Here is a 19021-nt window from a genome sequence, read left to right on the forward strand (position 1 = left end):
TCCAGCGCCTGCCTTCTCTCTCGCATCGCCTCACTGGCCGTGTCTCTCACACTACCAGACATCAAAGGCTGCTGCTCCCTCGCCCACCCACGCCCCACAGCAATGCCCATGTGCTCTCACCTCCTGTCTCTCCCCCCTCTCTCTCATGCTCTCTTCTTCCTCTTTAAATTGACATGGTTGTCAGTGCCTGAAATCTTACTTATAAACAGCGAAGACACCCCAAAAAGAGCAGGCGAGGCTCCTCTTTCTCACCACACAGCTAGGCAGAAGTAATCAGTACCCCCCCATCAAAATAATTATTCCTGGTAGGCCGCACTGCGGTCTTAGGTATCAGTGATCCGAGTCCTTGGGTTATTACAAAGGCCTTCCCATGAAAATACACACCCATGAAAATACACAGGGAATACAGGGCCGAAGCCTACATGTCCATCCACGGCATGTTACCACACAGATACGCCAAATTCAGGTCCCTCCTTCCCAACTGCCTGTTATGGGCGTCGATTCACTAAAATGCCACGGATAGCGAAAGTGACATTGTATACACTTTGACCTTATAATAGTATATAATAATATAATGATAGAAGAGGTGGCTGGGCTCTGAGAGCGAAGACAGACTGACACTTTATGTGGATGCACAGTTCATGACAAGAAACCATCTGGTGGTCGAGCTGAGGTGTTTTAACAGATTGAGTGGCCCGCAGCTTCTCTGAGGCGCGCATGCTTTTCTCCTCAGTGATGGCCGCGCAGCTGCTCGCTTTTGTCATGGAAACGTGATATATAAGTGCGCTCCCCTTGAAGCCATGCTCCACCCTCATCCTTGGACAGTCAGCTACTCGGGTGCATCGAAGCATGACAGGATTAGGGCAGGGAGGCCTAAGGCCAACAACGAGATGTATTGTCTCCTGCAGGGGATCAGTTGTCTGCGTCTGGCAGTTCAGGGTATTTTTTCAGTGCCACACGCCACTGAAGTGCTCCGAAGCTAGCCCCAATAATAGCATTCCTTTCAAGACTGTTTGTTTTAGTCGCTGTGAAGTTGTCTTGGGGTCTCGATGCAAAGAAGCCAACACGTCTGCTTGTTTCAAAGCCAGCATGGCAATATTTTTCATCGATAAACATATTTGCACTTAAACACATGGCCTGTTTAGTTTCGGATGAGTCATTACAAACAAAGGGATTGACTTTCACTTTCTTGGCGCGAGCACACTCGGACTGCGTGTAAGCGTGGAGAATTAAAACAACAATGTCCCGAGCCTCCCTTCTGCTTTAGTGAGAGGTTTGGCTTATTGTGTAACCTTTCATATTAGCATTCACTGGTGGTTGGTTTGCTCCCACTCTTTAACTCCATTAGAGCTGTTTTTTTTGCGTGCAAATTCTCTGTACAAGTAATTGCAGCCATCCGTTTGTGTGTCCAAAACCTAAGCTAAACTTTAATGAGAATGACAACGCTTTAAAAACTTGTTGCTTGACTAGCAACATTGGGCAGCCATGCTTTGACTGTACGGGCTCTGATGTTTGACCTGGGCTCCCTAGGGGCGAATTGCAGTCTTTAAACAACCACACACACACACAACCACACACACACACACACAACCACAACTACACACACAACCACAACCACACACATACCCACAACGACATACATACCCACAACCACACACAGCCACACACATACACACAACCACACACACACCCACAACCACACACACAACCACACCCACAGCCACACACGCACACACACAACAACCACACACACACAACCACACACACAACCACACACACACACAACTACACACACACAACCACACACACAACCACACACACAACAACACACATAACCACACTGTCAGTGCACACTTTCACAAGGCACAGACACCATCAGTCGTCAGTGCATGCTTTCACTGGGCACAAACACCACCAGCCATCAGTGCACACTTTCACCGGGCACAAACACCACCAGCCGTCAGTGCACGCTTCCACTAAGCACACACCACCAGACGTCAGTGCATGCTTTCACCAGGCACACACACACCACCAGCCGTCAGTGCACGCTTTCACCAGGCACATACACACCACCAGCCGTTAGTGCACGCTTTCACCAGGCACACACACACACACACACACTACCAGCCGTCAGTGCACACTTTTACCAGGTACACACCACCAGCCATCAGTGCACGCTTCCACAAGGCACACACACCACCAGCGGCAGTGCATACTTCCACCAGGCACACACACCACCAGCCATCAGTGCATAATTTCTACAGGCACACACACCACCAGCCATCAGTGCACAAATCAATTGTTAACGCATCCACAGTTAACTATTGTAGCAATTGCAGTACGGCGCACTTTACTTTAATACATATTCATCTAAAGCGCAGCATGCCACCATTGCTACAAAAATAAATTAAACATTTTTTGGCCTACAATTTATAGACTTTTGTTGCAATTGGTGTTGCAATATTTAGCAATGCCAATAGCTCAAACTTAATTGATGCGAGGCCTATTGCATTGCAAATGCTTGTTATATGTTGACATTACTTCATATTACATTAACCTATCTGATCGACATGTTATGAATCTGAGACCTATTTGTTTACCTTTTCAAATATAACTTTGAATCACAAAAGCTGACTTTGTTGTTTTGAGAATAATTTCGGACTCCCCACAACCCTTTGCCTTTTAGCTTTTCAGGCCAGTTAGAATAGAGTCGTTCAGTGTTGTGATTTTATTTTATTTAGCTCAGCTTCTTAAAATGTGACAATATTATCACATGCCCTTGTAGTCTGTGTAGCTTACTTCAGCAATAGACATTGTGGCGGGTGTTCTGCGCCATCTACACTGCTTTATTGTTTTATTTCTATTTGCTGGGTCATCTGTGATTTGTGTTACCACTAATTTTTAGAGTGTGCAGGTTTTGTAATCTGATTTTCATTATAACGAACATAACATCATGACTACCAGAAGACTTAAAAAAGCATTTAAGTTCCTAGAAGAATCACCACTGACATGAGGATGAAGAGGTACAAAACTGTTGTTCACCGAAAGTTAGATTTAAGTACACTAGTACACACAGAAAAATGCTTTTGCATTACATATGTACCCCATCCCAGACTTTTATTTTTAAAGGAGAACATGAAAAAGGGAAAGGAGCAAGATAGCTACAGTCGCAAAAATAAATCTGTAGAAATAAAGCTTTTATAGCGAGAATGCCAGTCTTCATAACACATTCAATCAATCAATTCTTTCTTTATTCGTCCTTCCAAAGACAGGACATAAAAGATACACATAGATATAAACATCATATAAAATCAATCACAGCAAATACCAACTCATTTTCCGTTTAAAAAGAATACACCAGCTCACAAATGCAGTACTTTTTCTTGAAACTAAAGTGGCAGTTCAAAAATACTTGAGTTCGTAAGTAGCAGCAGGTTTATCAGATGTGGACTAAAGTGACAGTGCAAACCGCTTGGGTTCATAAATAACAGCAAATATTATCTAATAGTGCAACAAAGAGAAACAACTGCAGCCATCCATAGCAGCAAATACTTTCAGAAAATAAATGAGTAATAAAATAGGGTCTAAAAACAAGTCAGTAAATCAGATAAACATTTTAGCAGCAATACCACTGCATTCCATCCAGAAAATGATAAAATACATTACAATTAAAACAGTATACTCCTTCTCTTTGCTAAAATGCACATCAAAAAGCTGCCAGCAGCAAAACAGACATCGAGATCATTCAGTTGCTGCAAAAAGTACATAGCCGCTTTGCACTTAGAGAATTTGTGTCTGCGCAAGAAAGGTATTAAAGATTTCCTGGTAAATGGAAGATAAAATTGACAAAAAAGTACAAAATGTAAAATGGTTTGACTCGAATGTCCATCACAGGGGCACACCATAATAGATTCTGAAGAATACTGACCCAGGGGAAGCATATCAACCAAAGAAAAGATCCCAGCCTGAATCTAGATAACAGATCCATTCCATACACATTATTTACATGTGTTAGATACGGGGCAATGTTGGGAGGAACTTGTATAAGGTAATAATTCCTGACAGGGGGTTTGGCTACTTCAGACAATTCCCTGGACAGATCTTTGTGTTTTCAGAAGCTCACCAAAACCCGCTGTTGATCCCCTTTAACAATTTGATCTGGGTGCTCAAACATAGAGGGATAAGCAACAGGTTTTAATGTATTGGAGCCAGGGGATACAAAGGCCTCGAGTATGGTTTAGGCAGTCTCTAATAATTGCCCTATTATAATCAGCTTCTTCATTTGTCCAGATGGAACACCAGGTAGATAAAGGTGCCATATTTATAGTATCTTGGATTGACTCGAGACTCAACTCGAAATGGAAGGGAAAATGCGGCGAAGAAGGGGGCACTCCTAAGACTCTACGGCAAAATCTTTGCTCCTCCAGCTGCATAGCCTGTGCATCCCTACATCCCCAGATCTCCATCCCATATGTTAAAATAGGAATACATTTATGCTTATAAATCTCTAAAATAGGGGCTATGGGCTTTTTACCTATTGACATAGCAAGCGAATAAGTGGTACCAACTGCACGTGTAAATCTTTGTAGTGTAGTTCCTAGTTTCCCACTAGGCCCTGCGCATTGGAATAACATAAACAGTAGTATCGACGTGGAACTGCTTATATTCCAGGCCTCCACTGACTATGCTAAACTTAATTGGGTTGTGTTACCAACTAGCTCAGAGGTCACTGGAAACTTTCTTCTCTGCATAGGAAGTGATCAGCTTCCTTGGCACAGACAAGAAGGGATTCAGCTTTCCAACAACCGTGCAACATGACAACTTTGCTCCTCAGATCAAGAGTCGATCTCTAGGGTCGTGTGAAACAATAGACATAGATTTCACTCAGTCAGTCTAGTGCAGTTTACTTTCACAGTATGTAGGGAATAGAGAGACGGGCGTGTATCAATAAAGGTTAACATTTATTGAACAGTCTTTCTTCTCGTACAAGAGAAATGTATTGCCACAATTGCAATAACTGTTATTATGAAAAGTACGTACAGTAAGATAAGAATAGCGAAATAGAACTGTAAAAGCATTGATATGGTTTCTTAGCCATACAATGGTTTAAAAGTAATAAAACATATATACAGTCATATATACATTAGGCTAACATACTCAACTGGTGCTTCTAACTAAGCCTACCCCAGTGTGCCTGACCTAAGCCTAACACGTGAGAAGGGGAGTAAGTAAGTAGCTTAAGTTAAGTTGGTTTTGCCAAGGTTTGTTTCAAGAATTCTCTTCTAAGGGTTTAGTCAACACCATACCTCTGAATAGAATGATGGAGGATTGGTATCTCCTTCAGGGGTCTCTCTCGATATCCCAGTCACCTGCGAGGGTAAACTGGAAGCGCCGGGACTGGATTTCTCTGCACGAGAAAGGCAGCGGCTTCTCTCAGCGCGTCGAGGAAGGAGGGGTGACAGCGTCTGCGGGCAGCTGGGCTGGATGTCTTCGCAGAGGACGGCTGCACGGCTCCTCAAGCGTACTGCACCATAGGTCGCGCTGTAGCGGCGATAATGGTAATCAGCAGCTTCACCACCACAGGATAGCAGGCTGCAGCGACAGAGTGCTAGTTTTTACCAACACGGGGTCATGCAGGCAGCTGGCATCAGCAACATGTTCGCTCATTGCTTAAGGCAACGTTGGTAATATTTATACCTGACAGGTGCCGGGTTTGACGCAAGTTTGCTGGACATAAGACGTCAATTAAAGATGTCACTAGGAAGTGATAGTTATCAGTTGCTCATTAGAGTTCCATTACTAATCAAAACATAGCAAGCGGGGATTTCCAGGTTTGCTAAGTTTTTATCTTGTTGAAGAACTCGGAGTGTTATCTAGGAATATCAGATAGTGACTGCTGCTCTGTCATTGCACTAATTGGTCGCAAAGGAAGTAGCAGAGAGTCATGCTGGAATGTGGCTCTGTGGCTCTGCTCGTGTGAGGCCAGAGATGACTTTACAGAAAATCGCACTTGAACGGTTATGCCAATATAGGGAATAAATGGATTTATAGCCGAATAGGGGCATAAGGTCACAGTATCGATCAGGAACCTAGATAAGCACATGACACCCACTCCACGAATTCATGTCCATCAAAATTACTAAAACTAAGCAATTAGATGCATGTGTAACATGGTGTAACATAGCCCACCCCAAAATACATAAATGCATTCGAAATAGGCGTACTTGTAATACATGGAATTTAGGTACTGTACGTAGTTTTAAAAGCATAGTAATCATTCAAAAATTATTGCATATGAAATCAATGAACGATTATGCATAAAGAATTACACATGAAGTATCTCTGACAGAAGAAATGCGAGATAAATCATCACATAAAAATGCATTGTAATAATATGTGTGCTAGAGGCTGGTGTTATGTTGTTATGTCTCTAGATGTGTTTTTAGAAATAGAAGTGTGAAGCTTCTGTTCTCTAAGAATAGTTTTTACGTTAAGCAAAGAATCGTTCGTGCCAAAAGGAGAGGGTCAATATTTTTTAAAAAATTGTCCAATTCAAAGAAAAAATCAGTTTACCAAAGCTCCTGGCAGTTTTATGTTGATCAAAACTGAAGGCCGAATTCAGAGTTCATGGGAACGCTGTGTGTCGGAAAGCTTCTCAAAAGTTATTGTTTCTCTGTGGGTGAGAACATCGTATCAGACAGGCTCGCAAAGAATTGGTCTACAAAATCAGGTGATAGTTCAACCAAATTAGATAGCGCTGAAACTTGGCAGGTGTGAGAATGATTGCTGTCATCGAAGACAGGACCAGCCCTGCTCACAGAACGTTGTACCTGGATGATGTTGCTTTTGTCACTCGCTCCACTGTTACCACTTGGCTGTAGTACAGGAGTCTCCACGAATGCCGTCATCAGGATTGGTAGCCGCTGGGGACAACACAATGCGTGAGCCGTTATTGGACTTAGCAAAGTATCGACGTCCGTTGGTACTGCTGATGGAAGTGAAAGACAGATGTCCAACACGCATTCATCGCCGCAAAGCATACACCGTAGCACAGGTAAAATGCAATTTTGCCATATTGGTCTGAATGAAAGGAACCAGGTCATGTTTAGATCTCTCAGCCTGGCCAATCCGAGGACGTTAGTTATCCTGTCCCTGTAGCGCATTGCTAGGATTGTTTCTTCCATTCCCATGGGAGCTATGTCTGAGCCGAGGCTTGCCATAACGTAGCAGAAGGGTCAAAAATAGAATCCCTGCGATGAGTCCAAAAAATAGTGGGATACCACCAAAGATGGAGTGCACAAAATTAGGAAAGATTCCCAAAATTGCCTGGAAGGGTGTTAGCAGTCCCGTAAAGACTGTCTTAAATATGCCTGGGATGCTTGTAGCACTAGACATGTTAAGGAGTTGGTCGAGCATTTGTACGAAATGCACGGGGCAATTTGTTGATAAAAGGTCATGGACCTCAGTAGCCGTCCTTGCGACTAGAAGATCATACGTCTCTTTAGATGACGTTATAGGCACTGTTGTCTGTAAAAGCACAGATTTCATTTTGCTTAATGTATCAATTCGTATAGAATAGAGATTCAGACGAGGCCAGAGGGGAGTCACTAAGTCTGGAGGCCCGCTCGGGAACAATGCTTGCATGCAACATTTGACCATGGACGTTACTTGTACTAGATAACTTTTTCCGGGCGCGAGGCCACAGCACCTGTGATCCGTTCTTAGAATGTAACTCCCGTTTGCGAGTTGCATAAAGAAGGGCTCTATCTGAGTTGCAGGTGTGACTAGCTGGTGGCATGAAAGGTTGTTTGAATTGCCATCACATGCTCCGTGTAAATTAATACCCTGACACAAAAGTATACCGCTTAGTGAGTGTTTACAGTTCTCACCACTAAGAAATACATTTTTGTCGCTGTCACTATAGCAAGAATGAGTGTATGGTAATTTCCATTCGGATTTTACATATCCCTTACCCAATTGTTCATATTGGCCAGCAGGTATGTACTCAAGGCATTTATGAAATCGGAAAGTTGTTATCGGAATTGTGATAATTCCGTGTATTATCCATTCAATGACAGGGCTCTCTGACATTGTCAATGGTAATCTCTCGAGTTTCTCGATGCTCAAGATTGTATAGTCTGCTCCTTTCTGTGCCAAACTGATCTGTTTATCAGTAAGGTTAAAAATGGAAAATAATGACGTTGTGTTTATCAGACGCCAAGGCACATAGCCTGAACGAAGATTTTGCAGCGTCCAGCCTAGTTCTATAATAGAGCGTAATTGAGACTGGCCATGTTGTAACATTAGCAAATCTCTGTCTATCACATCAAAGGCAGAGGATACAATATTGTCCAAAGAATATATTCTGGAAGACAGAGTCATTAACCCATTGTCTACCACAGAAAGTGATTTTTCCAAATTAATACGATCAATTTCTCGTATTTTTTCAGCAGTTTCAATTTGCTTTACTTTCCAAGCCTCGTTGTAAGCAGCATAGATGCTGGTCGCTATGAAACGCTTTTGACGCTGTTTGCGTGGTCCAAGAATGAAATCGCGCAAATCAGCACCATCTTTTAATAAAGACAAGTGTTGCTTAATTTCAGCCAGTGTGGATGTAGTTAGCCATTCTAGGCAGAGTTTCCCTACACTGTATGTGGTTATAATTCCTGGATGTTGTCTCTGGGAATATCTCGAGTCTAATCTGGTCATTTTTAAACCCTGTGTTTTATTCAGGAATCTATCTTGACAGCTATTTGTGTCTGTAGGCCAGATTAACCACTTTTTCCAATCAGGATTTGTTCTGTTGAAATGTAAAATTTGTGACACGTCTAACTCAATATCAGCTGTTGCATTTTCAGGTATTGGCTTTGGTATAGACGGTGTTTTAAGGTCTTTGTTCTTGGCTAGGCCAAGACAAGATGTTTGGTGTATAGTGTCATTTAAAAATAACATTTGTTCTGGTATCATGCAGGTTCTAAACAGTGCTTCTATGCCTTGCACCTGCCAATCTTTTGTACCCCAAATTGATTTCGTTTCAATATTATTTTTCCAATAATCAAAACCAAATGTCATCATTTTGTCATAAAATGCTTCTGAATATATCAATTTAGAATTTGTCAGCATTGTTTTCATTCCTGTTTTATCTAACAGTTTATAATAAAACGTTTCTGCATCACTGGTGTTAAACCCTGAAAAATATTTGAATTTCTCAAAAAATGCTTTAGAACTGCTTTTAGGTGGTGTAGAACAATGTTCCCATTGATTATACATAAAAACATTTCTAGGCTGTGCAGATTTATGCAAGTAATGATCCCCATAGTGGGTGTAACAGAATAACTGCTCATAACTAGATGAACCTTGTAAATAATCATGATCTGTGAATCTAGCTGACATTACTAAATCAGACATCATGTCATTAATACTGTTAAAGTCCCAATCATCAGAGAATGTACTTGGTGTCACAAAGTCACTTAAGGAAACCTTTAGTTGATGAGGATACTTCAGGATTTCAACCGGACCATAGATCTCATAGTCTGTTTTCTCCCATACTACCCCACCAGGTATTGGAATTGCTGTGACATTTACTGTTGACAGTTCTCTTTTCTTCACGTGGGATGATCTGTGTGGTTTCAGGACTAGGTTGATGTTCTGACTTGCTGTGTCCATTCAATTGTAATGAACTTTCCTAAAATTAAAACTAAAATTAGGCATAGTAGGAGTATGAATACCCCTGAGATGATCCAATGCTCAATCAACGGTGAATCCAGATATAGTTCTTTGATTTGTTGAAGGAGTCCTGTTGTATTTTCTTTAGAATACTTTTTTGTTTCTGGCATCACTTCCGGGTCGTTTTGATCTTCAGAGAAGTTGTCGAAGTTGATGAAATAACCAGAGGCAGTTCTGTCAATTGATGGGATTGTTCTTTCAATCTGTCTCTCGGTAGCACTTTCTGATGCCACATCATTGTAGACTGGTGTTGTTTCATGACGAACTGTTTCAATCTGTGTTTCAAGAGGCACGAGTTCCATGGCATTATTGCATAGTCCTTCATTGTGCACTGCAGGCTGATCGAATGTGATTAGTCTTTCAGTTTGAACCTCTTGGATTGTTGCAAGTTTGGGTATTCTGTTGTTTCTTGGGAGTCCACTGGGCCTACTGTTGATTATAGGCCACATGCTTGTGATTTTACCAGGTCGATGGACACGACTCTGTTCTCCTTTTTACCAGCAAGGGGCGGTAGCACAACTGATCTTGTTCCGGTGACTGCTAAGACAGGTACTGCTTTTCTGTAAGAAGGCCCAAATTCCTTCTTAACCGCGATCTTTTCTCTGACTAGATCCCCAATCTTTGGAATCCAGACAGGCCTTGCTGGGGCTGTTGCGGGTGGTGCCTCGTCAGTGGTATTTGGCTGTTGCTTTAATTTTATGTTGCTTAATGATTTTCTTGTTTCATTCAGTTCCTGTAAAACAGCCAAACGGTCTTTTACTTCAAACTGCGTTGTTTCTTTTTGTACCACTGACATCTGACTATCGAGGTCCTGAACGTTCATTCTAATTCCGAACAATAGTTCGTATGGGCTGAAACCTTTTAGAGAATTTCTTGGCATGTTGTTAAGACTAGTCTGGACACTTATTAAATGTTTGACCCACCCAGCGCCTGAACCTAATACCTTCGCTGTTATAGATTGCTTTATGTCCCGGTTTTTTTCTTTCTACCACACTTGTGCGACGGACAAGAATACCACAACCCAATTCCCATGCTAGCCATGGCCTCCTTATAGGCTCGAGAGCTGAAAGCAGGACCCTGGTCAGAATGGAACGTGGTAATTGCGTATATGCCGATATGGACTCGCAAATCTTTTATGACCTTTCTAGCGTCAGCCGAGCGCTGGAGGCCTCATTTTTTTTAAGTGCTTTTCGTCTTAATGGTGTACACTGGGACGCGCTTCTCTTCTTTGATTGCGCAGATAGACCGCCTTATGCTGTCTAGAAGGGATCCTGAAACTACACTGGCCTGTTCATTACTGCGATCTCTATTGCAGTCTTCACAATTTTGAGCAAAACATTGAATATCTATACTCATTCCTGGCCACCAGTACTCTGATTGCAATTCTTTCAGAGAGGCTTTGATTGTTTGGTGTCTCAGACCCAACCCCATGTGTGCTTCCAGTAGGAGGAAGCCCCTCCTGCTCCTGTTTGGAATTACTCTATCCCCCACTCCCGGGATTCGAGCAAAAGGAACGGAGTTTGCATCGATTATGTATGCATAATTGAGTGGATAGTTTACGGGTAGTGCTGCACAGTCGCCTTTTACGGTCGTTTTTACTGCTAGCATGGTTTCCCCGTCTATATACTTATCTGTACGCTTTTTTGTGGCTACGGAAGCCGGGTTAGTTGCTTCCGCGGTGGCTGTATTAGCCAATGAATTCCCTGCAACGTGAACGCCATCACGTTGAAGACTCTGTGCGTGAATCACGTGAGTCTTTTGTAGTTCTTTGTGAAAAAGAGCTACTTGTTCCCAAAGCAATTTATGCTTTATTGTGGCACCTGTGTCATCTTTGTAGTCGTTTTCGATCCAACTCTGCAGTTTGTTGTTGTAAGATTTGACGCAAAAATGAGAATCGCACACGATAAGTGTGGGGAATTCGCGTTCTGCATTTTCGAGCGCCATCTTTAAAGATCTGATTTCAGTTCTCTGAACCGAACAATTTCTTACAGATTCAGTTTTTGTTACTTTCGGTCTGAATTTACCGCACAGCCAACGACCTTTAATAATCGCACATGCTGCATCGTAGGATTTTCTCTCTACGTTGAAATGCTGTACAAAGCTATCTGTATAGATTATACATGCGTATTGTGGGAGAGGCAGGATTTCGATTGGCAGAGGATATTCTTCTTCATATTCTAAATCATTCAGTTCTTCGTATTGCGGGGCGAAATAGTATTTCACGTCTTCCGCTCCTAGAGAATCTATGCACTGTATCCATTTTGGATCCAGTGACACTGTAGGCAGGTTTACTGAGCTGAATAGCGCCTCGAAGGCGGATTCCGCTGTAAGGATATTAATCCGTTTGCCGTGTGCTAGTTCTCGTTCATTTGCTAATGCGATTTGCACTGCGTTCACAGTTCTTTCTGTGCGACTGAATGTTTTTTCTGCTTGTGTGTACAAGTGAGATTTAATTGAAATTGGTACCTTTTCTCCCTCATTAGAGGTCAGGTACGTGAATCCGCATCTTCCTGGTATGACTCGGATTACAAGATCGATCGTGTTGTCACGTGTATCTAATTTTGTTTTTGCTAACATGTCTGTTTGCAGTGATCTCAAAATTTCTGTGTGTTTTTGAGTCCAATTGATTTGTTTTAAATCAGGTTTTATTAGTTCGTAGAGAGGTTTAACCCTCTCTGCGTAATTTAGTATGTAAGTTCTTCCGAAATTCAGAAAACCTAGTATTGATTGTAAATTCTTCAGCGTTTTTGGAGCTTGGAGTACAGCGCACTTCTCTAAGAAGTTGTCCGCTAGGCTTTTCCCTTCACTTGATAATTCGTACCCTAAGAACAGTACTGTCAGATGGGCAATTCGGGACTTTTTAAAGTTGAATTTGTAACCCTCTGCTGCGAACCCAAGTATAATGGTGTTCACTCTTTTCAAGTGAGTATCCAAGTCGTCGTCTGTGAGATAAATATCATCTACGTAAGATAATGCTTCATCATCATAGATTTGTAGTAACTCTGTTACCCTAGCTGAGAATAGTCCTGGGCTGTTCTTGAACCCCTGTGGGAGTCGACAGAATTTTTTCTGCGACCCAAATGCGGAGAAAGCGGTCAAGTATCTGCTTTCTGGTGCAATGTTTTGACAAAAGAAACCATTAGAAATGTCTAATGTCGTTTTATATTTTTTCCTAACTATGTTATTCATTAGGGCTGCACTATGCGAGTTTTGTACTGCAAAAGTTTTGCAACATGTATTAAGATGTCTGTAGTCCAAAACTAGACGATATGAATTGTCTGGCTTGGAGACAGGAAACAAAGGATTGTTCATTTGAGAGGTGCATGTTTCAATCACCCCCTGGTACTCAAGTTGATCTAAGATCTCCCTGACCTGTTTTTTAGCTTCTTGCTTTATGGGATACTGCCGTTGGGCAGTTGGTTCACTTTTTAGTTGGATTTTGTGAGGCGGTGAATCCTCATCCCATCCTACATGATTTTTATACAATGCAGGTGCCTGGGCTACTGCCCATTTCCTTGCATATGTGTATTTTTTATGAATCGGTATGTGATTCGAGAAGGCAGGCATAATTACCTCTTCGCCACGAGGGCACTCCCTGACAAACTCCGGGGGCCAATCTTTTTCAGCTAACAGAATATCATAGCCTTTTGAGAGCTTATCCCAAAATAGACCCTTAATTTTCCTAGTCTTATCACCCTCTATACGTAATGTTATTTCGTATATTTTATGGGGCTCGCTAAGCCTGGCGTCGGCAGTTTCAACCTGAATGTATTCATTCGTGTCCACTGTCTCCAGATGACTCATCAAGATCTTGCGCGCTATACTGATCTCTGCTGCACTGTCCAACATTGTCAATGCCCACTCCCCGTTTTTCAACTGTGTCCTCAGTATTCTCGGCATGGTTGATTACTCTAATACTGGCTACCTTCTTTTTCTGAAATTGAGATTTCTTATTTTGAGCAGGTTCCTTGTCTTTGGACTTGGTGTGCTCTCCTGGGTCTGACCGTCCTCTTCTTTCCGAATTCTGTGGAAGAGATCGAGAGGGACGTGTATCAATACTTTGATATCTATCAGGTCTTTTTATATTATCCCTATTTCTAAGGTTATATCTTTTCTCAGAGGGCTCCCGTTGGGGAGACTGGTGTTCTCGAGTCGGAGTTCTCTCCCTCCGTCGAGGAGACCTTCCTCTGGACTGGAAAACTTTTTCCTTGGGAGTGGATTGTTTATTTCCATCCCAGCTCTTTTTAGGAGTGTTTAAATTATTTTTAATAAATAATTTTTCTGGATTTTCGAGCAGTTGGGGCTTAACTGGTTTCCCACCCAAGCTGTCTCTACCTAATTCTTCATAGCATTTTTCTATGATTTTTGCAAGCTCAACAGGATCTTTTATATCTGTTTCCCTCAACTTCTGGCGAATCGCCACAGATGCTGCTTCTCCCTTTACATTGGCTAATAATATAGCCGTGACCTGCTTGAAGTCTTTCAGTAATTTCATACCTAGATTTAAAGCGGGCTCTGGACCGAATTCATTTTGAATCTGTTTTAGCACGTCTGGTATTACCGCCATAGACGGAACACCGTGTGTTTTTGTGTAAATGGAAGCAAAGACTGTACCCCAAGTGTCGCAGTCCTCCACGTGTGGTGCGATTCCCATAGGAAGGCAGATGGTCAAGATTCTGTGTTTCTCAATAGGGGTAGTATCAGGAAATACTGCCTCTATTTGAGTGATTTTCTGGGCTAACCAGAAAGGAATTTGTTCCCGTTTTACGGGTGTTTTACCAAGACATGACTGTATGTTCTGTGGTGTAATTTTATTTGTGTTCCCCTGATGAGGGGTCAGCTGGTGTGAATTAACAGCTGGCTGGACTGTTGCAGTCCGTATTACATATTGGACTAATTGCCTATGTATTTTTATTAATGTGTTTAGCTGTACTAACAGCTCTTCTCTAGACATTTTTATAATGTCAGGATGTGGTGTGTAGCTGGCTAGAACCGGCCACGTGGCTCCTGGTCTACCTAGTGGACCGAGCCTAGTTATTTGATCAGTGTGTTTTAGGGCGCCATTAAACCAGAGCAGGTGCTCTTGAAATTTAAGTGGGATTTCAATCTCCTCGAAAGGAGCGTACTCTCCCGGAGGTTCCTCTATTTTGTAATAGTGAAACTCTTGTGTTATAGCGTTTACCGCTGGAAAGTTTATCCATGAATAGAATACCTCTGTCTGCCGATATTCGTGAGCCTCTATCACGAAAATTACTGTACCACCTTGAGGTGTCAGTCCGTTTTCTATAAGTTTTAAAGTTATAGATCTTCTTAACTGGACCGGGATGATAATAGCACCCGGGTCTGTGTATTCGGGACCTTGCTGAGTCGCATCTGCTGCGGCCCCAGAGGTTCCGTTTTCTGGCATTGTAAAAATGCGAGGTTTGCAGAGTAGGTCTCCAAGGAGACAAAGATTAGATGCACAATATTTTGGAACACTGTATCCTTCAACGTTGAATAAACCAGAGCTTTACATAGGAATCTCTTCCTACTAAGGTCGGGCGGATTTTAACCTTTCACCCACTCCAGACGTCTATTGGAGTATTTTAAGGGAGAAAGGGGTGTGAAATATGCACGACTGAGTTACTCTACAAGTCTTACGTTAGTTTATCGCCTTACCAAACGTTAGGGCGCCATGTAGTGTAGTTCCTAGTTTCCCACTAGGCCCTGCGCATTGGAATAACATAAACAGTAGTATCGACGTGGAACTGCTTATATTCCAGGCCTCCACTGACTATGCTAAACTTAATTGGGTTGTGTTACCAACTAGCTCAGAGGTCACTGGAAACTTTCTTCTCTGCATAGGAAGTGATCAGCTTCCTTGGCACAGACAAGAAGGGATTCAGCTTTCCAACAACCGTGCAACATGACAACTTTGCTCCTCAGATCAAGAGTCGATCTCTAGGGTCGTGTGAAACAATAGACATAGATTTCACTCAGTCAGTCTAGTGCAGTTTACTTTCACAGTATGTAGAGAATAGAGAGACGGGCGTGTATCAATAAAGGTTAACATTTATTGAACAGTCTTTCTTCTCGTACAAGAGAAATGTATTGCCACAATTGCAATAACTGTTATTATGAAAAGTACGTACAGTAAGATAAGAATAGCGAAATAGAACTGTAAAAGCATTGATATGGTTTCTTAGCCATACAATGGTTTAAAAGTAATAAAACATATATACAGTCATATATACATTAGGCTAACATACTCAACTGGTGCTTCTAACTAAGCCTACCCCAGTGTGCCTGACCTAAGCCTAACACGTGAGAAGGGGAGTAAGTAAGTAGCTTAAGTTACGTTGGTTTTGCCAAGGTTTGTTTCAAGAATTCTCTTCTAAGGGTTTAGTCAACACCATACCTCTGAATAGAATGATGGAGGATTGGTATCTCCTTCAGGGGTCTCTCTCGATATCCCAGTCACCTGCGAGGGTAAACTGGAAGCGCCGGGACTGGATTTCTCTGCACGAGAAAGGCAGCGGCTTCTCTCAGCGCGTCGAGGAAGGAGGGGTGACAGCGTCTGCGGGCAGCTGGGCTGGATGTCTTCGCAGAGGACGGCTGCACGGCTCCTCAAGCGTACTGCACCATAGGTCGCGCTGTAGCGGCGATAATGGTAATCAGCAGCTTCACCACCACAGGATAGCAGGCTGCAGCGACAGAGTGCTAGTTTTTACCAACACGGGGTCATGCAGGCAGCTGGCATCAGCAACATGTTCGCTCATTGCTTAAGGCAACGTTGGTAATATTTATACCTGACAGGTGCCGGGTTTGACGCAAGTTTGCTGGACATAAGACGTCAATTAAAGATGTCACTAGGAAGTGATAGTTATCAGTTGCTCATTAGAGTTCCATTACTAATCAAAACATAGCAAGCGGGGATTTCCAGGTTTGCTAAGTTTTTATCTTGTTGAAGAACTCGGAGTGTTATCTAGGAATATCAGATAGTGACTGCTGCTCTGTCATTGCACTAATTGGTCGCAAAGGAAGTAGCAGAGAGTCATGCTGGAATGTGGCTCTGTGGCTCTGCTCGTGTGAGGCCAGAGATGACTTTACAGAAAATCGCACTTGAACGGTTATGCCAATATAGGGAATAAATGGATTTATAGCCGAATAGGGGCATAAGGTCACAGTATCGATCAGGAACCTAGATAAGCACATGACATCTTGTTATTCTATTTTTTTTGCAGGTATGCCACGTACAATCTTAATCGAAATCCAGACCTAAATACATTCAAAATCTTTGTTCTACAAATCTATCCTTACCAAAGACTAAACTGCTTTCTGATGTTTGGTCAGTTCAAAATATTCTCTTCCCTTGGGCGTTGAAAGGGATGAAGGAGGATGATGTAAAAATGATGCTGTACCTCCCTAGGTTTTGTAACTCAAAGTAAAATAAAGTGCGTTGTTAATCTAATGCCTTTGGCAGGTGACTATTCTTGACTTATAGGTGTGACTGTAGTATGCCTCTCTATCAAGTGACTTCCCTCTTTTTTCACTGCAGCATCAGATAAGGACATCACTGACAGTTAAATTCAGCTCATGGTGTCCATACTTGATGCATGAACATCTGCGATTATTTGTGCTGTAGTAAACTTACCCGGCTGCCCCATGCTTATCTTGTTTTGAACCCCTTCCTAGAATCCTATGCCATTTTTTCTATTTTCTCCAGAATTTCTCATTCCTCCAGGTGAATGATCATGTTGCTACGGCCTTCAGATGAGGTGCTATAGAATGTAACCCCACAAGTCCAGAATAGAACCTCCGAGGAAGTTGTGCACTAATTTTAGTGTCTCTTGTAGTTCAATCCATGTAATATTGTCAAACAATATGTGCTTTTTCTCTTTCATCTTGGAAGAGCTATAATGAGAGTGGAGTTCACGTGAAAATGATACCACATTAGAGAAACATTGCAAAATGAAATAATGTTCACTCGACTCATGGAGCAGACCAAATAGTCTCCTCTGATCCACATCTGGACGATACCCTGCGACTGCCTGAAGACCTGGTCTATTTTTAGAGATTATTTTGAAGAGTTCGGGGCTCTGGGAGGAGCCCTGAGGCACTCGGCAGCTGATCTTTGTGGGTTCTGAGTGGAAGGGTAGTAGTCTGACTCCATTTTCAGCCGGTGAGGAAGGAGCAGTTCCATTCCAGGGCTTTGTCGCCCATGCTGGCATCGAGGAGTCTTGTGCATAGGGTGTGGTGAGAGATGGTATCGAAGGCTGCCGGGATTTCGAGGAGGATGAGGGCTACAGTTTCCCCTCAGTTGAGAAGGGTGTGGACATCGTCTGTGGCAGCGAGGCGGGCTGTGGTTGCTGTGGTTGCTTCTGAAGTCAGGTTTGGAGAGGTAGAGTATGTGGTTTGATTAGATAAGCTCAGAAAGTTGGGCTTTAAAGGCCTTCTCGATGACCTTGACTGGGAAGGAGAGAAGAGAGATGGGTCTTTAATTCTTGAGGTCCATCAGGACTGCAGAGGGTTTCTTCAGCAAAGGGTTAATCTCTGCGTGTTTCCAGTCTTCCGGGAAGGTGGTGGAATTGATGGAGCACTTGATGGTGTGGCAGACTTCAGGGGCAATGGCGGTACCGGCTCTGCTGAAGATATGAAGCAAAAGAAGCAGGCAGGGGTCCGAGGTTGTGCCTGAGTGGATGTTCTAAATTACCTTGAGGGTTATGTCAGCTGTGAGGGTAGTCCTGTTGAGTAAAGTCTATTGGGGGCCGGTTTCATAGGGTGCGGTGTCTGCGGGTGCAGTGAGAGGGTCTTCGGTATTGAGGCTGTCGAAGCTGTCATATATCTCCTTAATCTTGTGGTGGAAGTAGGTGCAAGGTTGTTGCAGAGGTCTTGGGAGGGTGGGTTGTCTGCTGTCTCTGTGCTCGGTCTGGCAAATTCTTTGATAACGGCAAAAAGTTCTTTACAATTGAGTGTGTTGGCGTTGATCCTTTCTTGTAGGGCCATTTTCTTCATTGTTCTGATGAGGTGGTGGTGTGTTGTGACAGCAGTCATTAAGGAAGAGTGGTCTTCCAGGGTCTTGCTGCTCCTCCATCTGTTCTCGAGCCATCTACAGGTGCTTCTGGACTCATGGAGGACGGGAGAGAACCAGCTGGCTTTCCTGAAGTGTAGCTTGCCTGGGGCTTTTTTCAGGGTAGCCAGAGTGTCGGCACAGTTGGAGATCCAAGGATGGAGGTTGCATGCTGAGGTATTAGCGTACATGGATGTCAGTGGAGGGGTTTTCCAGGGGGAGGTGGTGAGCTGTTCTTTGTTGTTC

This window comes from Lissotriton vulgaris, chromosome 2_1, assembly GCF_964263255.1.
Source record: "Lissotriton vulgaris chromosome 2_1, aLisVul1.2, whole genome shotgun sequence".
NCBI lineage: Eukaryota > Metazoa > Chordata > Amphibia > Caudata > Salamandridae > Lissotriton > Lissotriton vulgaris.